At 40.9% G+C, this 25587-nt stretch overlaps 1 long non-coding RNA gene across 1 annotated transcript; it reads right to left on the bottom strand.

Moving 5' to 3' along the window:
• Positions 1-1459: 1459 nt before the first annotated feature.
• On the bottom strand, positions 1460-2549 carry LOC145428980 (uncharacterized). Its single transcript, XR_013909342.1, has 3 exons — positions 2380-2549; positions 2226-2301; positions 1460-1820 (listed from the first exon to the last, which is right to left on the bottom strand). It is a non-coding gene; the product is annotated as an uncharacterized LOC145428980 (long non-coding RNA).
• Positions 2550-25587: the final 23038 nt, after the last annotated feature.

The raw sequence follows: 25587 nt of genomic DNA, 5'->3' as shown, positions 1-25587 counted from the left end.
GTTTTCTAGTTGGAGAGCTATAATGAGACTCTGGTCCCAGCAGCCTCTAATAAACTGTCTGAGTAGATGTTCGCTCAAAGTTTCGACAGAGACTCCCCCTCTAGAAATAGCTCGAGTAAGGAGGCTATGGAGTCTGTTCAAATATGCTGAGGGCTTTTCTCCGCTATTCTGGTTGGAGCTGAGAAAGGTTGCAAATAACTCTTCTCCGTCCTCTACAACACTGAAAGCGGAATCGAGCTGCCTAACATAAGCCCTGGGTGGTGAGCTCACACCAAGCAACTTAACAACATCGGCTGCTGGACTTAGCAAACTTTCAAGTATTTTCCTAACCTTTTGCACATCACTAAGAGAGCAATCACTGACAAGAAGGTCCACTTGTGTGCGCCATGTTTCATAGTCTACCTCACCATTGGGCCTAGGAGCACGGCCAGAAAAGGTGCGCAGTCTGGTTTGTGTAGACCACGGGGCTGTTGAGTCATTTCTGATAACGTGCTCAACGACAACTTTTTGAATCTGAGGTGGGTTAAGGAGACTGCGGTCGATATTAACAGGGTTCACCACAGCACTATCAGGTGCATTGTGGGTCTGTGTGTAGTGATTAGGTTCATCATGATCACTAGCTACAATGTCATGGAGGGATGTGTCACCATCCTGAGCTGTGTGTGGCCGTGTGTCAGGAATCTCAGAGTTATGTCGAACTTCTTTGACCTCACTCTGAATAACACTCAAGAAACCTGCTTTACCACTATCTCCAACAGCCTTCAGTTCTTCTAAATATCTACGAGCTAACTCCTTGCCTACCTCTTCCTGAGCAACATCTCGAATGGTTTTGACAGACCAACCGATAGCAGGATCCTTGGGGCTCGGCAAGTCGCCTAAGATCTGGGGGTTGATCTTGGAAATGGCTTGATTGGACAAATATTGTATCAGGACTCTACCCTCTGGCTGGTTTGATTCATCTGGAATTCGAACTATCCGAGAAACTTTACCATTTACTGAAAAAACACTAGCAATGTCATCATCTGTGTAAATCCCTTCAACGCCAGTCACAAAAAGTGAGCACTGGCCATCTACATCAAAACGTCTGCAAAGATCCATGTCCAACACAATAGGGTCAAGGAAAAGAGGTAGGTGTTGTGAGCTGGAAAGTCAAGGTGCTACTTTTCACCAATCTCCTGGCTGGCTCGCCACTTGTAACGCAATCTGTACTTACGCCAAACCTTTAATGCGTGGAAATCAGGACTGTTGACCTTGGGCAGTTCACTAGGTGTCGGTGTCATCAATTTCACCCCGATGTTTAACCCAGAATCACAGTTTCTCTAAAAATAGGTTACAAGAAATCAAATGTATCCCAAATATCTATATCCTGTCAGAAGCTAGTTTCGTAAAGGAGATTGGTAGTAGCTGCTCCACCACAGGAACAATAAGGCTTCCAGCACACAATGGACACCACACTTACTTAACATAAACACATTTATTAGACACAATTTTAAATAATAAACCCCTTTTTTTTTGTAGTGTCTTTCCACTCAGTGTCATAAGAAAAATAAAATAAATAAATAAAAACAAATATGTATCCTTTAAGGTCCTTTGGCCAAAAGAAAATCACCTGAGCTCAGGGAAAAATAAAGCGCATCGTTGGGGCCCTTTGAATTGTTCCTACCGCTCTGTTGGAACGGTGTAGCATCCAATAATAGCATCCAGCAAGCAGCAACGACCATCTATTTGCCAGGACGGTTCGGCAGAGTCATCAGATGAGGACTTCCACAAGGCAGTTCATCCAGTAGGATCCAGGGCACCAAAAGGGCAAACAAACCAGCCTACACACAAGTGTGCAGAAGAATTAACTGAAATGTTCATAAGTCTCAGTACCACTGACTCAGTGTCCATGTCACTAACGGCTTATTTAACAGACTTACCATTATAATAATACAGGTTTGTCAAAATAAAAATATAACAGAACATAAATGCAGTTAACAATGCTTATCAATGCTGTTCTCTTAGGCATAACATAATAACACTGTAACTGACCTCGTGTCGGCCGCCATTTCAGGACATTAGCTAGGCTCACTTAACGGCTAGCTTGCTAACAGTCAGCCAATAACACACGTTATACAATATTTAGCCTCTTTCTTAACAACATGACAGCAGTAGATTTGATACCTCGCTGCAATATAATAAGGCACAAAACATTTCATACGAACATGAGCTGCACGCTAACTCACCAGAGGAGTTCGTGTAATGGCGAATGCTGTCGGACTCAGCTCCGCTTCACGTTTGTAACCGCTACAAGACTTTTTCCTAACAACATATTAAATCATTAGCTTCACATATAAAGGTTTTTAAAACTATTTACAGCAACTCAAATGTCTACTGTACCCGAATTTCCAGCTCGTAGAGGGCACGAGAGCAGCATGCGCCTCATCGGATGAACGGAAGGAAAAACTCTGTAGCTGGACTAGAGAGGGGCTATGCGCACGGCACAGTGGTGCGTTCAGTGACCACAAATAATCAGAAATCCCATACTCAACCAATGATCTGGGTTACACTTGGACAGAAGTAAGAAGCAGTTATATTTTTAAACTTCAGTCAGTATTTTTACTCTTTAATCAATTTGTCTGGATTAAATTTTGTCCTACATATTTTAGATCTAATGGATCATGTACAATGCATCATGAAAGTATTCACAGAGCTTCACTTATTTAACATTTTGTCATATTATTCCAATATGGAATAAATTTAAAAAATGATTTAATCCATTCTTGAAAAGGCTGTAACATGACAAAATGTGGAACAAATGAAGCGCTGTGAATACTTTCCAGATACACTGAAGAAAATAGCTAAAATCCACGTCTTGAATGGATCATGGATTTAAGAAAAATGGTTCATCTCAAAAAGAGGCTGCAGTTGAACTGATGCAAGTGTATGTATACAGGAAGAAATATCTGCCCAGAGATTACCAGTGAAACTACAGAATGACAATGACTTTAACAAAGTTGTCATGGCGAGGTACGCCAGTGTGATGATGAAGTGGCTGTTATATAACATGAATACAAAACTCAAACGCAGGTAAACAGGGGCGAGAGCTAACTGAAAACCTAAACTGGGTAAACTAAAATAACTGTGACAACTGAGACCGATGAACTATGAATCACTTATGGCAACTATGATGACAGCTATGATAACTGTGGCAAGACGTGGAGACAAGGACAGAATGAGAAGACACAGACTAAATACACACAGGAGGTGATCAGGAGAAGTGGAAACACACGGGAAACAGCTGACAAAAATGAATATCATGACGCCACAGGGAAAGGTAACACTAAACATGATGAATATAGAAACAAGACTTTCAAAATAAAACAGGAACATAAACCACGCAGACATGAAACACATGAAGGGCGAGTGGGACTTAAACACAGGGGATGAAGACACAAGGGGAATCTGATAGATAATAAACTAGAACAAGGCAACCTAGGCAAAATAGAAACGAACTTGGAATATTAAATGAGACTTAATGATAAACAATGAATATCAAAATATAAGAAAACTCAGAAACACTGGGTCCTGCGACCCAGGACCATGACAAAAGTTCACTTGGCTTCCATTTTTTGAAACTCCCCTGGGCAGATATTTTTAAGCCCCTTAAAATGAAGTAGAGTAAAAGAGTAGAGACCCTCAACGTTACATCACTATAGTCTCTGCATCCAAGGAAACACTAGTCAGGATTCACTGAGCACCATGTCTGCTGGTTATAATAGATCTGGATTTTAACAAAGCCTTACTTTCTGCTAAAGAACTTGAAAGGGAATTAACGATTTGTCTTACATGCCATCTTGTAGCACTGACTTTTTTAGATCAGAGAAGCATCATTACTTTCTAAACACTGAAGATTAAATTCCCATTTTACCATCTGAGGGGGGCTAACAGAAACTCTCTGGTTTTGAACCGATGTGATGACATACCATATATGCTTCCATATATGACTTATTGTCTAGAGACATGGGGTAATGCATATAAAACAAATACGCTTCCTAATTTCAAGTTACAAAAAAGAGCTATAAGAATTATAAAACACTCAAACTATATAGAACCAACTAACATTTTGTTTATTAATCTGAATACCCTGAAATTTTATGATTTAGTTGAATATAAAATGGCACAGATAATGTATAAAGCACAAAATAACTTGCTTTGCCACAGTACTCAGAAGCTGTTTGAAGTCAGAGAGAGTCAATATGACTTAAGGGGAACAGATTTCTTTAAAAAAAAAAAAAAAAACAAGATGAGGACAAACATAAAGCAGAGATGTGCTTCTGTTAGAGGAGTTAACTTGTGGAATAGTTCTGACAGTGATTTAAAAAGGTGGAGTTCATTTTCTTTGTTTAAAAATATGTTTAAAATAGAGTATTAGAAAAATATATATAAATCGAGAATGAAAGGAGCAAAATAATAATACTGAAACTCTTGGTTGTTTTGCTTTGATTATGTTCATGAAATTTAATTTAATGTGGTTACTTATCTAAGGTGGAAAGTTTGTTTTGTTTTTTGTTTGTTTGTTTGTTTTGTTTTGTTTTACTCTTTGCTTCAAGCCCTGTGTACATGAGCTGCATGCTAAAAGATCTTTTGTTAAAAGGGTTGGCGTAATAAGCAAATGCTTCAGCCAATACCTTTTGATTAGTCATGTCTCGTGCTTTCTTGCTTTGTGGTAGATCTTTATTCTGTATTCACTGAGATATTTGAATGCCAATCAATAAATTAAAAAAAAAACATATCTGCATATATCTCAAGCAAAAAAGTGACAGCTCAGGGAAAAAACTTTACTTTACTTATGTATTTTGTTTTTTCTCCTATTCCCAGATCAGGTGCAACAAAACTGTAAGCTCTCCCCCTGCTACCATGACAGCTACGACCCCCCACAGGACAACTGGCGGTGTCTGTGGGCTCTTTGTACTGTTCCTTACACCATGCTTTTCCTTTCTAGTCATTCACGCTAACACAACACCTGTCACTAGTTGTAATAAAGTTGCTGTTTAAACCCTAAATCAGCACATGGAGTTGTTCCCTCATTCTCAGTGACTCTGCTGTCGGGTCTTTCCCTCACAAAAGAGGCAAGCAGATCACTCGACAGACTGTTTGTACAGACTGTATTTCCCTGTTCCCTGTAGGCCCATATCCACAGATTATCTGTTTGGGTAACAGACTATAAAACTAGTCTGTATAGAGTTAGTATTGCTGTGAATGCCTCTAAAACAAGGTAAACTGATGGCAGTAAATAAATAATAAAAACTAAAAAGCATTAAACAAAAGCACTAATAGCTGACCCTCCATGCAGCCTTAGAAAACCTCCTTCAGCTGTACTGGCTGACCCTAACAACCAAATGTGACAAGGTGACACAAGAATAACTGAAACACTGATATACAATCTCTTGTCTGTATCCTCGAGTCTGCAGAGTAGTTATTCTCCTGCTTTCATTATCTCTGTTCTTGTCCGTTTCTGTGCCCTTTGTTCTCTATAAATCACATTGTGACAAAAACACTAGTTTAAGGAGCACTATAAATAAAATTGACCTACACAGTACAATGATATGGGGACATATAATGCAGAGAAATGGAAAGGGCTATACTTTGACAGGATATTGTGTTCATGCTGCATGAAAAATAAATTATACTTAAATGAAAACGCAGCAGTCCTGGCAGCAGCGCCAGTGTTGGAGATTGCCTTTGTTGTGAGAGAAACAGCAAGAATTTGAAGCTGAAGCTACATGTTCGGTTATTTAGCCCTTTCACCGCCTGACTAGCAGGTTAGTTAGATGGGATCAAAGCCTGGGTCAGACCTTAGACTGCACGTAATAATGAAGCAAGACATTTGTTTTCTGTTAAACACCACTTACACTGCAGCAGCAGGTGGCAGGGCACCAGATGTGCTCCTGATACAATTGTGTTCTTTTTTTCATTGTTATTTGTTCCTTTTTTACTTTTTGCCTCTTTACAGCTTTTTCCCCCTGTGGTGCACATTTTTACATATTTTAAAACGGAAACAGATTACTGCTCTGTATATTTTAAGTATGTATAAAACTTCTTCCACTGAACTTCAAAGATGTTCAAAGGCTTTAGCTAAACCTCTGACCCTCATCATTTACAAAACAGCTCTTGTTCAGCATGCATGTAGCCTTAAGCTGACCCAATCCTAACACATCCAACTTTTACAGCAGATTCTCATGCACTGAGGAACTGTAAAATCTAAATTCAAGGTCTGGCTGTGTTTGGATTTAGACAAAAGCATTTTCTTCTATCTGACATTTAAACACAATCAGCTGAAGCAGCAAGCTTTTCTTCTAAACACTGAGGACTTTCTAAGCAGAACATTTTACTTGAGCACATCTTTAGGCGCACTGATCATCTGTATTATACACAGCTGATGGGGAGTGCACTTAGGCACTGTGCTTTTGTTAAAAGACAAAATCATGTGCGAGTCTGGAGGATCCAGGCTCGCTTCATTACTCTAGTGTTCTAATGGGCAGCACACATGGAGGGATTATGTCTTTCCTTTTGGATAAAACTAACACAAGTGTTACAGGCTGATTCTCCTAGGTGACCCATGATGCACTCTACCCTCTTTCACTCTCTCCATGTTTATTTAGCACTATTAAATAACATTACGTGTGTCTCCTCTCTCTTCCTTGTTTGTACTTGGTCTTCTCTGTCCTCTCGTTCCCTCTCTGCCTCTTTCTGTATCTTTTGTTCCAGATCTCCGAGTTCCTGATCCTCCTCTGACCTTACCAACCTGAAAACTGTTTATTTATTCATTTTGTCTGTCTGTCTACTAGGTTGATGCTGCAAATCAAAATGTATTTTTCTCTAGAGCTCTCTTTTAAAATGTATGTGTATTTTTAAAGATACGAATAATTTTATTCAACAAATTATATTTGGATCAATTACTTAACTGATAATTGGTTTAGTTTACAAGAAGGCTTTGTGTTAGTTTGTTTTGGTTTGTCTGGATCACCTTAATATTCATCTGAATCACCATTTAAATATAGGATCCGAATAGTTTGTCCTTCAAACTTCTGTTTTAAGGTCTTAAGGAAAGTGTTTATTTATTTTTTGTTTCTCAGTGTTTTTCTTTTCACTCACTGATTGAAGCAGACCACCAATGTAAAGCTCCCTGACAAGACATTAGTACTAATGAACTAAAATCAAAGTCCTCCATACTTTGCATGCATTTCATTTAAAGACCTTCATATATATATGACAGCTGGGATAGGCTCCAGCGCCCCCCCGCGACCCTGAAAAGGATAAGCGGAAGTGAATGGATGGATGGATGGACCTTCATATATATATAATCCCATTGCAGTTTTGCCTTACACTTATATTTGGTGTAGTTGGTGAGTTAATCTAGTTGGCTGTCATCAAAGGTCGAAAGCATAATTACATTTAAAGCTAACTTTAAAACATATTATGTCATCGCAATCAAGAATAAAGAGGAAATGAACAAACACTGTTTATATGACAATATCTCCCAAAAATTAAACAGATATTTGTTTATTAAGTGTAATATTGCTGAGGGAATAGTTGTGAGAGCGAGTTGCGAGGGAGCATAATGCTGAGGACAGCCTTTAAAAATCCACTGATCTGACTGGTGGGCACCTCCTCCTGTCATCTCCAAAGACATCTCCTTGCTCATTTCCACTTCTAAAGGAAGCCTGCCTCCCTTACCAGTGCGCTGCTCGCATGTATAGGTAAGTATAGGCATAATTACAGGGAGCCATCCATCTTTGCACCCTTGAGGTTTCTTTTACCAGCTAGAAACAGTGATGTCAATTTCATGATTCTCCTTTCATCAGTTTACATTTGAGGCATTAGAATCAATATGGGACACATGCAGCTGATAAACTGTGACAGCCCTGTTGTGTGTGTGACCCATCAGCTCTGAGGCAGCACAGAAACACGCACACACGCACACACACTTTCTTGAATAAAGGAAGACAGAAATAGATGTTCATGTATTGTGCAGCTTGCAGCAGAAACAACAGGGTCGTCCTCACTCAATCCTAGTCTGTGTCTTAGGAGCGCTTTATCCATGACAGACTCTCTCAGAGGGGTGGTTTATAAAAAAAAAGAGCAACAAATAGGGAGAGGAAGAGGAGGAGGAGGAGTGAAGGAAGGTAAACAAGGACTGTCACCAAACAGCCCAAGAGCTCTTTGTCACTTTGAGAAACAGAGCAAACAGCCCAGGCAGAAAAACGACTGAGGTGTGTGTTTGTGTCAGCATCTCTGCACAGAGTGTGCGTGTATGTATATGTGTGTGTATATCTTTGTGTGGGTACTAATTGTGGAAAGTCATGGTAGGTTTCTAGGAGCGCTGCACGATGGGAGGTTGGGGTCAAATAGAGTTCAGAGCTGAGTGTGTTGACCCAGAAGCATTGTCAGGATAAAACATGGGATAATGAATCAGTCCAAAATTTAGCATCTTGGGGGCATAATTCCTGCGGTGCCTTAAAGCACTGGGTAAACCCGCAAACACACACAAACATACAGAGGATGAGCTTATCTTGCCTGAATGTAGGCTATTCATTTGTTTGCCAAGAGTGTAGATAATGCAGAGGGATGAAAAACACCAGATACTCTAAATCCATTTATGTGTGAGGGAAGCGAGAACGTCTGTATGTGTGCAATGCACATATTGAACATGCATATAAGTTCCATCAATTACTCATCAGCTGAATTTGTAGATGGTTTATAAGAGATGAGTATAGCTTCTGAAAAGAACTGTGTAACTTGTGTATCTTAACTCGTCATTCTTCACATTAGCCTGCAGGGGGAGGAAAAGAAAATGATCAACGTACAGAAGGCTGAATTCAAAGACACCAACATCGGGGTAATCTTCTGTCCTGGGGGTTTTCCTCCCAGATCTGGACCAGGGCAGACCTCTCTGGTCTGTAGAGGTCTGTGTGTCCCCTCGACTCCATTCGACTATCACTGAGACACGAGCAAATCAGCCATTCTGATGTTCTGGGCAGCATTCTCTACATCTTCTTAAGTCCCTTTAATGTCTGTCATATGTGCTGTAGCTCAACCTGCTGTCATCTGTGAAAAGAACAAGGTGCCAGTGGTGGACCTACCAATTCTGGTATCCTGCGCCAAATACCAGTTGGGCTCCATGGTACAGGGCGATGAGCAGTGAAGGTTGTCGGGTCCTGTTTTAGAAAGATAAATAATTCATTACTTTGGACTTTTCAATAATAATAAAATAAAGGGCAAGTTTGCTGTACATTCAGCATTCGTTGTCTTGCTTTGTGTATTCTTTATCTTTATTTACCATAATCCTGAAAAACGAGCTTCTCATATTTTATTTTTCTTCGTTTGTTTGTTTGTTTTTTATGACCAATACAATATAAAGGTAGGAAATTGTTGTTGTGATTAGTAAATTCACAAATTGACTGCAAAAACTAAATTTGATCCTAGTTTAGACAAAGCTGCCTTCCTCTCAAGTCAGTAGGAATAATTCATGTACAATGTCGCTAGTATACTGAATTAAATATGAGATGACCTGTTATTCTGTTTTATGAGAAATCAATTCTTTTTAAGCTGGGAAGCTGTTGTATACATGTACCACTGCACAGGTTTTCTTGATAATCACTAAATCTTTTTAAACTCTTTAGACTTTTTAGAATCTGAACCTTTAGCATGTGGAAGACCATCAATCCACACAGTGAAGGTTCAAGAGAAGGTATTAGGGATATGCCTGTATACCCAAATTGCTACATGTTTAACATGTTAACACCTACTAGGTTCCCAGGAATTACATGTACTATGGTTAGGATTCAGTTTTGTTTTAGCCACATGCTAAATGCACAATTTTTCAAAAACAAGTCCAAACAGTCAACGTATTATTTATTTTTATTATTATTTTCTGTTAAAAACTGTATTTCTCATATATTATTATTATTTGTTGTTTTTAATATTATTTGCTGTTTTTAATATTCTGCAATGAGGACATAGTTTCTGTCTTCTGTGCTGAGTCTGGAAATGTGGCCAAAAGCAAATTTCCTCAGAGCACAATGCTATAATATATCTTTATCATTTAGCTCTCATTGAAGTCTGTTCTTCGGTATTAATAACATATCATAGGTATTAAATTAACTTTTACATTAACTTGCTTTGCCTCCCCTAACCTGGGACCACACTATATTTGTTTTCAAGATATCAGCCTCCTATGCAAACTGCGATTAGATCAAAGGCAGATCAAGAGAACATTTTCATAACATGTGCTAATGCAAAACGTGATAGAGATCCAGTATTAAGACCAGCTGTAACATTTACTAGTCTAAAGCATTAATGTCATAAACAACCCATAATACAGATAAACACAAAATTGCCGAGTCCTCAAATATAAGACTATCCTCAGTATTTCAAATCTAATTTCAAGAGATGGTAAAAGGTAAATGGACTGGTTCTTATATAGCGCTTTTCTACTCTGAGCACTCAAAGTGCTTCAGGTGATGCTCCTCATGTCCTGAGCTTTCAGAGATTGCAGCACGTAAGAATCACTGTGGATGAAAATGCTGCACAAAGCTGCAGTGTAGATGAATAAATCTTGTTTGAGGGGCAGTTTTGAGGTCGGGGACATATCATCAATGTCTTGTTTCTGGAAGAAGAAAAAAATATCAGTACAAAATGCATGGTCAAGGGTAGTGTGTTGTCACCCTGTTGGTCTAATTGATCTGTTCTGACAGCAGTGGAATTGTATTACCATCAGTTTTAGGTCCAGTGCTCCCGAGACGAAGAGTCTGATGTAATCATACAAACGTGACAGAAGTTCTACTTGTTCAACATTTGAGTTTGTGACAGGCTGAGTCTAATAGCGTCAGTAGTCCATTTCTCCCTTTGGATACTCATAAAACTCGGACATTGCACCAACTTGGGGTTATTCAGTCTGTATTTGTAACCATTTTATGGCCGTAAGGTATACTGCTGCATAAATGGTAAATGGTAAATGGCCTGTATTTGTATAGCGCTTTTCTAGTCCCTAAGGACCCCAAAGCGCTTTACACAACCAGTCATCCACCCATTCACGCACACATTCACACACACGCATAACTACAGACTAAAATAACAGTCTTGGCCAAATTAATCTTTATTTTACATACCTTGTATTGGCATTAAGGGAAGATATTAATTGAGTTGTTTTTGTTACTTTAATACCCAAAGGGCATTTCCCAGCTAGAAGCACTCAATAAAATAATGAGGCCCTAAGTGACCGACAGGTCCCTGCTGTGTGGGCTACCCTTGATCTTCAAATCTCTAAACACATAACTAATATTCTAATGCTCAGCATTCACATCCTATTCTGTAAACTAGCCTGTTAGTTATGGCTACCAACTGAAGTCTGACATGGCCTAAAATAGCCACTGTACAGTGATTAATAGCTTCTCATTTAGTGACTGTACCCGATCAAATATCAGTTTTTTTCTTAAAAGTGGTAACAGGCAAAAAATATTTTTCTTCTATGCAGCATTCTCTAGTGTGCACCAAGGATTAGAGTTGTTTAGGGCAGAGCATTAAGTGCTTGAGCCACCCAGACGAAGAAAATAATCATTATTTTAACCATATTGCATATCACCATTTGGGATCTGTTGGCATCTCAGAAAACTGAGTGATAAGTTAACTAATTCGTCACATTCACTGTGGGATAAACGGTCATGTGTTAAAACCTGAGTAAATCTCCCATGGGCCAAAGTCTTATAAAGTCTTATGAAAGTGTGTACCAGTTAACACAAGTTCAAGTTGGAAGCAAAAATGAACCAGGTAAACATAGTTCTTCAGTTTGTCCTCAATTAAGAGCGTTGGAGTAAGAAGCCTGTAGAAGTACTAAAAAGATAAAATTTTGTTATCCAGAATATGTATGAAACATAAAACAATATTGTGAATAATTCAGACCCTACACGACATTAATTGGCTGTTTTGCCACTTTTATTTAGGTGCGCGCACACACGCACATTAGGGTTCGGCACCTAAACGTCATTGGTGTGGTCAGCTTTTCAGCTGACTCCACACTTCTCTCCTGTCTCTGGTCCCTGGCGACATTAAAAAGGGAAGAGAGCTCATCAGCCTGATTACCTCCACCTGGACCTCAGCCTCCCTGGCACTGCCCCTTGATGCAGCTGCACCACCCCTCAACCGCAGCAGAGAAAAAAGACCACCCCTGCTACAAATCCCCACTGCCTGGCTGAGGCCGGGGGCTTGACCACCCACCAGATTGCCAGACACTCCTACTCCACAGTGCGGTACCACGTTTCTCATTTGGTCAGCTTCCGGTTTATGTACACGACTGGTCAACCCCCCTTTACCTGCTAGGACAAAACGGCCCCCAGCCCTCTGATCCTCCTTTTTGGTTTTGGGGAGTGGGCAGGATGCAATGGCGGCTGTGTTCTTCTGGACACACCTGCCAATCTCCCAAGTGGTACCCCAGATACCATATCTCCCACCGTCCAACTGCACGCTTTTTTGGTTTAACCATGAGCCCTGCCCGCCTAAGAGACTCCAGGGCCGTGGCCACCCACTGCACATGCTCTGCCTAGGTGTTACTGTGGATGATCACATCATCCAGGTAGGCGGCAGCATATGCAGTGTGCGGCAGCAACACCCGATCCGTGAGGCGCTCGAAAATGGCAGGGGCTTCCGACCAAGCCAAACGGAAGTTTGACAAATTGGTACCAACTGTACAGAGTGGAGAAGGCTGTCTTTTCCTTGGACCCTACACACAAGGGAATCTACCAGTAGCCCCTCGTTAAATCTAGTGTCATGAAAAATTAAGTGGTGCCTAAATGGTCCAGGAGTTCGTCAGGTACCAAACCTTGACACTTCATTCACCTTGCAGTAAACAACACAGAACCGTACAGACCCATCTTTCTTCACAACCAGAACTATGGGGCTACACCAAGCGCTGCGCAACTCTTCTATTGCCCCCATTCTCAGTATCTTGGCCAATTCCTTCTGAACAATTTACCGTTTATGTTCAGTAACCTGTAGGGTCGTGAATGCCTGTACGCCTGTACTCGTACGTCCAGGCAGGTGGGAGAACACATTCGCAAATCCCTTTTGCAATGCAGCAACATCCACTCTCTCGGCCTGTGTGAGATGGTTGTCACAATGGAGGGAAGCGGGAATTGTGGAATTTGGCACCTCTGGCCCCAACTCATCTCTCTCCTCCACCAAGCTCACCATAGAAGTGGTTTCAGGATCTCTCCATGCTTTAAAGAGGTTTAGGTGATATACCTGTGTGACTCCTCCCCTGTCTGACTGTACCACCTGATAGTCAACATCACCTACCTGCCATGTGACCACGAAGGGCCCTTGCCACTTGCAGAGTGCCTTTGAGCTGGAAGTAGGGAGTAACACAAGCACTTGGTCTCCCGGTGAAAATTGCCTGTGTCTAGCCCCTCTATTGTACAGGCACTGTTGACATTCCTGGGCCTGGAGCAAATCCTCTCGTAATAACCTACCCAGCAGGTGCAGCTTTGCTCTCAGGTCCAGGACATACTGAATCTAATTTTTCACCAGACTTGGACCTTCTTCCCAGTTTTCCTTAATTAGTTGTAACAACAGTTCAAAGGGAGAAAATCCCGTGGAGACCTGGGATACCTCCTGCACTGAGATCAACAGAGGGTCTAAACAGCAATCCCACTGCATTCATCCTCAGGAATGAACTTATGAATCATGGACTTTAAAGTTTTATTCAGATGGTCCACCAACCCATCAGTCTGAGGGAGGAAGAAACCGATCTGAATATATTTAATAATTGATTGAGCGTGTGAGACATGAACAACATGCCCTGGGGAGTGAGCACCTCTTTTGAGATGCCGATTGAGGAGATCACCTGAAACAGCGCCTGCACCCCACTCTTTGCAGAAATGGTGGTCAGAATATTGCATAATCCACTGGAACTAATACAAAGCAATATCCCCGTGCACTCAGGTGAAATGGCCTGATAATGCGCTCAAATGCTTTTGGGCGCATTGGCATGGACGGCTGGTTAACCAGCTGAAACTCCGGGCAGGACACGTACCATCAGCGCACATCCGCTCAGATGCCTGGCCAATAAAATCAGGCCTTTATTAGCTACAGAGTTTTATCATATCCCATATGCCCTGCCATGGGGCTATAATGAGCTGCGTGGAAAATCATTTCCCAGTGGCTCTTAGGCATCAACAACTGTGTGTGTCCCTCCTCTGTGCGAGTGTCACGACTCACTCAATAAGGCCTATCACTCAACAATACAACGCTCAAGTAGGTGCACATGGTTTCAGGGCACCATGACCAGCAATTTTTATCACAAGCATAGAGTGTCATCACGAGACTGCTGCATTGGTAAATCTTCAATCGGCCAGACCTCACTAGAAGGCCCTCCCGTTCATCCCCCGCCTGTCTTGGTGCTGATACCACAAGTCATTTTCAGAGGTTTTGTGTAGTCCAAGCAGATAAGAGCAGTTGATTTTAAGCGCCAGCAAAAGAAACATGGGTAGCATCTTGATGCATGCTCAATCAGGTAAGGAAATCCCAAAAAGTGGATTCTGTTCACTTGAACAGAATCCACTTTTTGAGAAACATGGGTAATGTTTTTGATCGTCTTTTTTTTTTATGTCCCTTAAAAAATTTAACCATTTTCTCAACCACTTATCTAATTTAGGATCATTGGTGGTAGGAGCTTATACCAGTTTTCATAGGGCAAGGAATGGCGTACACCCTGGATACATCAGCATGCCATCACAGATTCATCACAGAATGACCAAAGAACATTACTTGCAAGTCTAGGGACTATGGCCATGCATAAATGAGAGGGCAACATGTGTACCTGTCAACAAAATGTGTTTTATCTTCTACTGTTCTTCAGTTAAATAGATGTGATGCTGAATAGACAGTGCACCCAAAATTTTGTTTCATGATCTATATATATTCTGGATAACAACATTTTATCTTTCTACTAATTTATTTTGCTAGTCTTCATCAATACTGTTCCAGGCTTCTTATAGGATAGTCCAAAAATCTTTGCAACTTGGTTGCCTTTTGTTCTTTTTTGGTCAAGATGATTTCCACACTGCTTCAATAAAGCAAATATGGAAGCAAAATATACAGAAATAGGGACTGTTCAAGACTTTTTCACAGTACTTTATGTCTATGACAGTCAAGTCAATAAATGCCAGTCAAAGGCAGAATTCGGGCCATAACATACCACTGAATGACACTCATGAGAGAAGATTTAAAAGTACAGTAGGAGCATACAAAAACATGTCTAAGACCATGTTTCAGCACATACTCCTTTACAATACCACTTTTTTCTTTTGCCAACTGAAGGAATCTGTCCCTGTTGGAGATCAGAGTTTAACTAGGCTTAAGGCACTTCCATACCAGCTTTGCCTTTCAGACTCAGAAGCTAAATTCATCTTTTATATAAAAATATTGATGCATTCGGACTATCACAGTGCAAATAGAGAAAGGTATAACACATCTGAAATACTTGTTACAGACCTGCAGCCATCAGTTATCAGTTAAAATGCATTTTGTTTTTTAACTCTGGGATGAAACAGGACCACAGAGAGACACAGAAAGAACTTGCAAACTCCATACAGAACGCCAACCCAAAGGTTCCAACCAAGAAATTATTCTCTATGGCAACTGTTTTTTAACCACCATACTGCCCTCTGTTGTTACCATCTCATGACAAAAAATCAAGTTTTGATCGGTTTATTTTTTCTAAAGTGTCTGGTATGATTGCCTCTGCAGGACTCTTCAAGTTTTCAGGGACTGAAAGAGAATAAAACCATAAATGTATGTGCCCGCGAGCGGCTTGAATTAAACACACTGCGTGGAGAATTGACTTGTTAAAATAGGCTTTACCGTTATTAGGCTTCAACAGACAAACCACAAACAAGCGTGGTATGGGGCATGAGGTTGCATCCACAATCACCCAAAAAAGTGCATGTGGCTTTGAGAGATAGTTTAGAGTAGCAAGAGAGAAATTTCAAATTGCATATTGTCTAACACTTCAAAGGTCAATTAATGCGTAACCATCATAATGTGTATTCAAAAGTAATGGCCATTACATGGTCATTATCCACAGTTTTTCTCCAGTTGTTTTGGTGAGTGAATGTCTCAAATGGTAATGAGGCTGACAACATCCACATGTAATTCAAATTATTATTACAGGCTGCTGTGTACTTCAGAATTGCATAAGAAATGTTAGGGAAAAAATGGATCTCTTGTATTGTATTCAGACTGACACTAGGTCTTTGCTTTTCTTTGAGTCTCAACTTTGTGACAGCCCCTGACAGTATATTCCCTGGGATCACAGGGACACAAAACCCCTCCAACATGATAAGATGGTTATTCATGCTTATTATCACAAAATTTTCTGCAAGTGCTCTTGATACCAGCGCACACCTGATTGGTCCCAGTTGGACTAACTCTGATTTTGAGGTCTATGAAATAAGAAAAATCAAGTTTACGCTGTCTGGGACAGGGTTACTAGGACCCAGACTGGGCCAAAGCCTGGTTAGATAGCTAGAGCGCTTAGTGGTCAGAGCTTTGCCCATGGAGCTTGGCCGGTCCCCCAAAGAGTAGCCTGAAGATCTGATATGGACCAGCTCATAAAAATGCCCCTCTTCACCAGATTGTTTGCCTATCTATGGTGGTAAAACCGGCTCAGTCAAACTCCCTTTTTTCCAACTGTGAAGGACCAGCTCACAATGAACCCCCTTCATTCAAGGAATTAGTCTCTTTAGCTCTTTGCATAGACAGAGAGTAAGAAACACGCGGCCACTTACCAGACTTCTGCGCCCTCTCACGCTACCACCCGCGGTGCCGCTCAGCGGTCCCTTTTCCCCTCGACCAAAGGACCCAACCGAACCCATGCAAATTGACCAGTCGAGGCTCACTCTGGTGGAAAGAGAGACAGGTATTTTTGCACTCAGGAGTGCTTATATTGCGGCCGTGCTGGTCATTTTATTGCCTCCTGTCCAGTTCAGCCAAATAGTCGCCCAGTAATTTTGGGGGTACTGGTGGGCGATTCTTCCCTGCCCAAGTCCCGCCTCTTACTCCCAGTGAAACTCTGTCACCAACACACCTTTCACCCTCTCTGTGCTTTTGAGGATTCTAGCTATGCACTGAATCTTATTGACGCTGAAATAGTCCATCATCTGGACCTTCCCCTGATCCCTCTCCAACATACTCTCCAACTTACCTGCCACTGTTCCAAATATCAAGGTTTTTGACAAGATCACTCACTAGACTGAGCCTGTGCAGTTGGTCACTTCTGGGAAACAATAGCATTCTACACAATCACATCTCTAGATATTCCACTCATCCTCGGATTTCCCTGGCTGGAGAATCATAAACCCCATCTGGAGTGAACACACTAGAGTTTATTCTGTCACACCTGATGCCTTAGATCTGCTCTCCCTTCAGGCCCCGCCACCACTGATCACCTGTGCACCACTCCTTCTGGCCTCATTGGTACCCAAGAAATATGCCATCTTTAGAGGGTTCAGTAAAGAGAAGGCTCTGTTGCTGCCCCATCGCCACTACGATTGCTCCATTTATCTCCTTCCTGCCACCACACTCCCCTCAAGCTGCTTGTACAACTTGCTGCGGCCTGAGAGGGAGTCCATGGAGAAATACATTCAGGAGTCTGGTAGCAGGCCTCCCCGGTAGGTGCAGGTATTTTCTTTGTCACCAAAGAGGCCCTGTATAGCTTAGCAGGGACTTAATGACATCACTGTAAAAAACAAGTAACCCCTGCCTCTGTGTTTGACTAATTCCAGGGGGCAGATGTTAATGTTAAGACAGAGAAGTGTGAATTTAAGACCTCTACAGTCTCTTTTCTGGGCTTTGTTATTTCAGGAGGGCAAACGAAGAGAGAGCTTCAACATTTCTTGGGATTTAGCAACTTTTACCCTTTGCTGTAAGGTAGCTTCCCCACTTTCCAGTTTCAAACCCCACACGGTTTCGTTTGTCTCACATGGCATTAGACTTCCCTCACTGTCCTCCCTCCGCCCAATGGTAAGACTATCATCCTTGTAAATTATGTTTTCAAACTCCGTGGTATCCCCAATGAAATATTCTCAGACAGGGGACCTTAATTCATCTCACAAACCTGGAAAACCTTCTGTTCTTCCTTAGGAGCCAAGGTGTGCCTCAGCTCTGGTTACCATCCACAGACCAATGGGCAAACTGAGCAGCTGAACCAGGAGCTCGAGGCTGCATCACCTCTCAAAATACTGCCACTTGGTCCCAACAGTTACTCTGGATTGAATACACACACAACTCCCTTACCTCCTCAGCTACAGGTCAGTCCCCTTTTGAAGTATCTCTTGGATATGAACCCCCCTTATGCCAGTGAGGCCTTGCTCAGGCTCAAAATAAAAGGTACGTCACGCACCAGCACCAGATTACTCGCGAGGACAAAAGGTAAGGCTGCCAGAAACATCCCGTGTAAGGTTCTCAATCGGAAACTTTTCCTTGTAGCAAGACTGGACTCTTCTTTGGTTGAATTCTTGCATGTGGGACCATAAATTCTTGATCTATGTAACTCCAAGGCGATGTCTATTGCTATTTGGCTTGGTTTAGTTTTGTGTTTCTTTGCTTCATACACGACTCAACATTTTTTATTTATTATCACACATTACTCACTGACACTACTGATTTGAATACTCAAAAATTATGAATAAGTAAATCTTTGAATAAAAGTCATCTTTGGCTGTCTAGAACTTACCTTTGAGATAGACTTTGACAAAAAAAAGGAATTTAATATATATATCTATATAGATATATAAATATATATATATATAGTCCTTTTTTTCTTTCTGCATTGACTTGATTCTAGCTAAATTGCAATAGATGGCATTTTGACCAGACAAGGAAGAATTTGTAGCAAGATAACAATTATCTTTGTGGGTTCAAGCAAGGTCAAAACCAACTCATACATGGTCCCACAAGTACATGCGACTGTGGTGTGTAGAGCTTGTAATCAGGAACAGTAATGTTCCCCAGCAAACAGCTGCTAAGTGACAACAAAAGGCCTGTCACTGTGATTAATGACAAGGGAAGTGTCCCAGTGTGCTTCCTCTGTGCCGCACTGTAGCCGCGGCTCTGAATGGAGAATGAATGGTGCATGTGCACCTCTGTTGCTCTCTTTCTGTTTCATTCCACAAGTTAATGCCTCCACTTATCTCCGACCTTGCAAGCTCTTTTCCCCTCTCTCTTGCAAGGTTTTCCCACCCCAATGCCTTATATAATTTGTTTTAGGGAAGTTAAAAAAAGGAAAAGTGTCAAATCTGATGAAAAGACAAAGAATGGGGCAAAATCCATTGTGACAACATGACATATTAACCAAGGTGCAACAGGTTTTCTTGCCATAAAGTTGTTTTTCCATGTCAGTGAGGGTGGACTGCTGTTTAGTTCACTTGTTTTGAGGAGAAAGAAAAGGGGGAAGTCAAGAAGGGGGAGAGTCTATTGATTAACGTTTCTGATTCTCCTATTGTGACACAAGATCCAAAACCAGCTGGGGTAAAATCACACCAGCCATTGGTGCTAAATTGACGGCTCAACTCTATGGAAAAATCTATACTTTAAGGTTTATTTCAGCAATCTGGATGCACCGCACAGCAGTGCATGAAAAGAAGAATCCAAAAGAAAAGAAAGAAATGCTGTAGTGTTTTTGACCCTGAAATATCTCTTTTTAACTTTCTGTAAATGTTTTTTTCCTTTTACGCATATTCGTTTATGTCACAGTTCTGGGCCAGTTTTGACCCAGTATTTTGAGTTTTCATGTTTTAGTTTGATTTTTTATTTTTGGTTATTTTCTTCATCTATTTGATGATGATGTTCTATGTTCTATGCTTATTCTGGTTTATGTTTAGTTCTGCCCGTGTTAAGTCTGTGTTTCTTAGTCTGCGTCCTTGTGTATTGTTTCCTGTTTTATTTTGAAGGATTGTGTCTTATGTCAGTATGTCCAGCTTTGCTCCTCCTGTCTTGTTAGCCCCAGTTTCTCCCAGCTGTGTCTCCCTCCTGTTTCACATTCCCTAATCACCTCAGTATGTATTTTAGCTCTGTGTTTTTTCCCTGCTAGTTGTTGCGTCCTCCACGTTTGTTGTGTGCGTATTCTTCGTCGGCTGCCTTCAGGTTAGAGTCATTTGCATCTCCAGTCTAGTTAGTTTAAGTTGTCGTTTATGTATCGCCAAGTGTGTCTCACCAGCAAATAAAGCTGCCATTTAAGTTAATGTTTTGTCTCCGAGTCCTGCACGTGGGTCCAGCCACTAACAGTCACACAACTCATCGTGACAGTTTATAGATTTTTATTTAATCTCTTAACTTCCACTAGGTTGCAGCTAACTGTTATGTAATTTGGTATTTAGTATATGGAAATAGAGCAACTTGTCTAACATGTATCTCCAATTCAATATTAGTCCAAAGTAGTTCACCAGAAACCTGGTGGACATTAAGAAGTTATAGAATAATTTAGGTGCATTTTCACATTGTCTTCTGTTTGAATGGCACCAACAACATGATACAATATCATCTATTATATCTGGTTCTCAAGTCTTCCAGGACGGAGATGCCTATCCCAATTGTCACAGGGAAAAAAGCAAAGTACGGCCTTCACAGGTCACATATAGACAGAAAAACATTCACACTCATTTTCAAATCTATGGCCAATTTAGAATCACTAATTCTCCTAACAAGCATGACTTTGGACTGTTGGAAGAAGTCAAAGTACCTGGAGAGAGACCACAGAGCCAGCCAGTTGACTGAACCTTCATACTGTGAGGTGACAGTGCTAACCACTGCAGCACTGTCCTGCCCATATTGTGTCTAATAGCATTTTTGAAAAGAGCCCATCATGTAGACATAGCCTTTAAATCAGAGTTTTTGATCTTTGGATGCCTGATACGTACCTAATACGGAATGATCTTACTTTATCCAGGTGAAATAAATCACTATATTCATTTACATATCTAGAAAAAGGCGCTACATGTTACAAACAGTATACAATATAAGGTTGCAAGGGATTTACTAAATTCTAGTCCGGGGATCAACTTCATTTTACATTCTGGGCTACAAACAGCTCACTTTGATCTTAAATAGACCAGTCCAGTAAATCTCCCTTTCTGTTGGTGAAAAGAAGTTTAAACAGACATTTAATCCCTGATATATAAGGGGGGGAAAAGTGCAATGTCAACATTATGCCTTCAATTTTCCCACGTGATAAAGAAATACTGCTGCAGTTAATGAAATTAACTTAGCATGACTGTTTGGGCTGAAATTCCAAGTAATACATGCGTAAAATGTGTAGTTTATTGCCTAGACTGTCCTGTACTTTTGGTAAATTCACAGAAAATGTGATTTTAAAAAAAATTCATAACAGACATTTTGATAGTCAAGAGTGAAAAACAGGAAATGTAATTTAATTGTTTATTATTATTGTTATTATTGTTATTATTTTGTTGCAGGATAACTTAAATGAAGGATATAGAGGAGATCATATTTTCCTTTTTTTTTCTTTCTTCTTTTTCTTTCAGCTGCTCTCTTTAGGGCTCACTACAGTGGATCATCTGCCTCCATCTAAACTTCTCCCTACCATCTGCTTCTCCCTGACAGTTTCATCATCCAGATACTTTGTCAGATATATCCACTATCCCTCATCCAATGTCCAAACCATCTCATCTTTTAATCACTAACTTTGTCTCAAAACTGCTCAACCTGAGCACTATTGGTAATTCCAATAGTGCTCACTCTCAGTGAAAATCATAACATCTTCAGCAATGCCACCTCCAGCTCCACCTCCTGTCTTTTTGTCAGTGCCCCCATCTCCAAACCACGCATCATAGCAGGTCTCAATACCATCTTGTAAACCTGCCCTTTCACTCTTGTTCCTCTCCTCCTGTCAACATCTATATTCTGCTTGATGATTGCTGCTGTTGGGTGCAGCAATCATCAAGGACAGAGAGAGAATATTTATTTTTTATTGTTTTCCTGCTGCTTTGCAGAGAAGAAGCTGAAAAACCCCCAAAACAATTAACTGAAACAGTGGAATCAGATCAAAAAGTATCAGTTATAACTTATTTGAATTTTTAAGATCACCAGTATGTTTCAAACAAGATTCAAATTTTTGCATTAAGATTTTTATATTATTATTTTCTAGACGTTTCCTTTCTCATCTCCCTCATCTGCCAAAAAAATCTGGTAAATACCTGAGCAGTTACTGCGGTCCACTAAATCCAATGACTACAGTTCCAGGCAGAGTCCAGTGACTGAGGTTTGTTACCCATTCTGACACAAAATACTGATAAGCATGGAAGCTTTTGTAGGCCTTCATATCTCATCTGTATAACATGATAATGTAATGATAAGTCTTGCAGCATGAAGTCAGAGAGAGTGCCAGGCTTTAAAACACTCGGATAGAGTAACTGAACATCCATCTTCAGCCCTCCGTTGCCCAATTTCTCCACATAACGAGCACGATGCTTGCCGTGAAAATGTTTTTCTTCTTCTGAGAGTGAATATAGACTTGTTTGTTTACTTATAGTTGCCATAGTTCTCATCTACATAATGTTTAGCAGGTTTTTCACTCACTTGACATGTCAGGATAGCCCACTTCCAAAATGGCCAACAAGTTGTGGTGCACATGTGCACATGGTGAGCGGTCGCTTGTCTGCAAACCTCTATACAAGGAGGGGATGAGCGGGAAGGAAGCTGAGATCCTAGTGTGTGCAGAAAAAGAATGGAGATTTTCTATCATTCGATAGAGTGATACATTCTCGAGTGCATTGTACTTTGCAGCATCTGAGCTGGTGACACCAACAGACTGAGTAAAATGATCAGGAAGGCTAGCTCTGTGATTGGTTGCAAAACGAACGAGTGCCAAGTAAATGTTGAATGTGGAATTTTGGTAAAATGTAAAAAAAGATAAGGAAATGTACACCTTTGTACATGTATGATCTATGCATCAATGTAAACGAGGTAAAAATACAAAAGCATAGTCAAGAACTCAGGTCAGATTATAGAAAAGAATTAATGCAAACTGATTTTCCACAAAACGTTTTTGTGAAGCTGAGATATGTAGTTTTCAATCAAAGGCAGGATTTGTCACCTCTTCTTTTTCTATGGAGGGAAGAAAACTGCCATTGGCAGAGCTCTTTAACAGAACTCTGCATGGCAGCAGCAATGGCAACTGTCGGCAGGGTGGCACAATAACGAGGCCGTGGCAATGCTGGCTGTCCTCTTGCTCCGAACTGGAAAAGTGTCCTCTCCTAGAATGCTGGAGACAATCACAGGGGGAGTGAACTGTCTTATATTGTCCCACACGGACTCATTATCTCAATAATGAATCTTTTCCTCATGCATGCACATGTTCTCTATCTCTCTGTCAGTATTGTCTCTCTCGTGAGCACATCAAATGAAAGACGAGTGAGGAAAAGAGTGCAGGGAGAACAGACGACAGGAAAGTTTTTCCTTGACACACTTCCCTCCACTTGATTTAAGATGGTGGGGATTTTTCTCGAGCAGGTTGATCGCACTCTGCTCCTTTTGAACGCAAAACCTTGGTCAACTTCACAGGCGCAATCAGATAAAGACTACCTCCGACTGAAGTTCAACAAAGGGCCAGTTTCTCTTTCTTTATGCAAATTAGCTAAATTAAAGTTTTTGCTGAATGCTTTGCTGCCGCTCTGCTGTGAGTGTTTGGCCTGCGTCGCCTCTGGACACTGACTTTCTCTTGGCAGAGGTGCCGTTGGACAGCGTGTTCTGAAGATTCAAAGAATGCACGCTCCCAAACATCCTGTGCGCACACACTGCTGGAAGGAGCCGCACAGAGGGCAGCAGTACGCCTGAACATAATGGCCACCATTGTCGGGACTGTTGACAGCTTGGCTGCTGTAGAAAATGCTGTGTGTGTGTCAGTCATTGTGGCTCACTGTTTATGTGTATTATTGTGCAGAGCAGAAAAGAGCTTGCTGATCAACACAACACAGCTTCAGTCCCTCTATTGGCCCCTGCAATCACCAGGGATTCTGGGCACAATTAAAACAAGCCAGCTGCAATTATTAGCTGCCTTCCCTCCTCCTCATCATCCTTCTCCGCTTTGCTGTTTCTCTCCCCTCCCTCTTCTTTCCCTTTTAAAGCAGAGATAAAGCCAGGCCTCCTATGACTGTAATCTTGGGCCTTGCTATACTTCCCTGATTGGAAACACTGCAGACAGTAAGAAGGGAGGGAGGGACTGACAATGTTAAATATCAAATTTAGAGCGAACCAAAATTAGCCTCTGTGTGTTTCTTAAGCTTGTGTAGTAGATACAATTGCACCATGTGTATCTGTTGGAAACAAAAATATTTCTGAATAAAATGACTGAAATTTAAAATGCTCAAACAATGGGCAAAATAATGACCCGTGAATTTACAACAGCCGCAGTTATCAGTGTCATGTGTCTTACAGAAAAGGAAATCTATACAGGAATAGAAGGAAAGTGGTGAAGGGTTAGACTGATCCATCTATCCATCTATTCTATTCAATTCATTTTTACTTCTTTGGTTATTAGTTTTTTTAAATGTATTATTTATTTATTTATTTACATAGCCCAGATCACAAAAGCAGTCCCCTCAGTGTGCTTTATATCTGATGACCCTCCATGAGAAAGCATTTGGTGACAGTGCGAAAAAAATCCCTTTTAAGAAAGCTCCATCAGAACCAGGCAGCCATCTGCTGTGACTGGTTGGGGGTGAGGGGAAGGAGACAGGACAAAGACGCACTGTGGAAGAGAATCAGAGATGAATAATTACTAATTATTAAATGCAAAAGGGTGTATAAAAACACAGAGTGAAAAGGGGTGAGTGAAGTAGAAATACTCATCATGGGAAGCCCCCACCATCCTAGGCCTATTGCAGCATAACTAAGGGAGGATAGGGTATGATTCATCAAAAAGGAAAGTTTTAAGCCTGATCTTAAAAGTAGAGAGAGCGTATGTTTCCCAAACAAACTAAGAGCTGGTTTACTTGTGGTTCCTTGGGTATTTAAAATTAGAATGGGAGGCAGTCTGAGAGCAAAGTGCTCTACTGGGGTGCTACGGTACTGTGAGGTCTTTAAGATAAAATGAGACCTGATTATTCAAGACCTTGTATGTGAAGCAAATGATTTTATTCTGGATTTAACAAGGACACAAAGAAGAGAGGCCATTATGGGAGAAGTATGGTCTCTCTTCCATCATTGTATCTTCCATCCATCCATCCATCTTCTTTCTTCTACTAAATCAATTCAGGGTGAAAGAAGGGCCAGAGCCAGTTGCATGGCACAGTTCACAATACAACCTGCTGGGTTGCCAGTGCAACCTTAACAAGATTAACAAAGATGGAATAGATAACCATTCATGCTCACCTTCATAAATACGAACAATTTAGATTTACATTATCCTAACCCATTTGAGTTTTTGAACTAGGGAGGAAGTCGGAGAACTCACGAAAGCACAGAGAAAACAAAACCTCTAGATCAAGAGATTCTTTTTTTTCTTCCGCATACTATCAGTTTTTCAACTTGTCA

This window comes from Astatotilapia calliptera, chromosome 5, assembly GCF_964374335.1.
Source record: "Astatotilapia calliptera chromosome 5, fAstCal68.1, whole genome shotgun sequence".
NCBI classification, from domain to species: Eukaryota; Metazoa; Chordata; class Actinopteri; order Cichliformes; family Cichlidae; genus Astatotilapia; species Astatotilapia calliptera.
The sequence above is the reverse complement of the archived record's forward strand: the minus strand, read 5'-3'. Positions and strand labels throughout refer to the sequence as shown.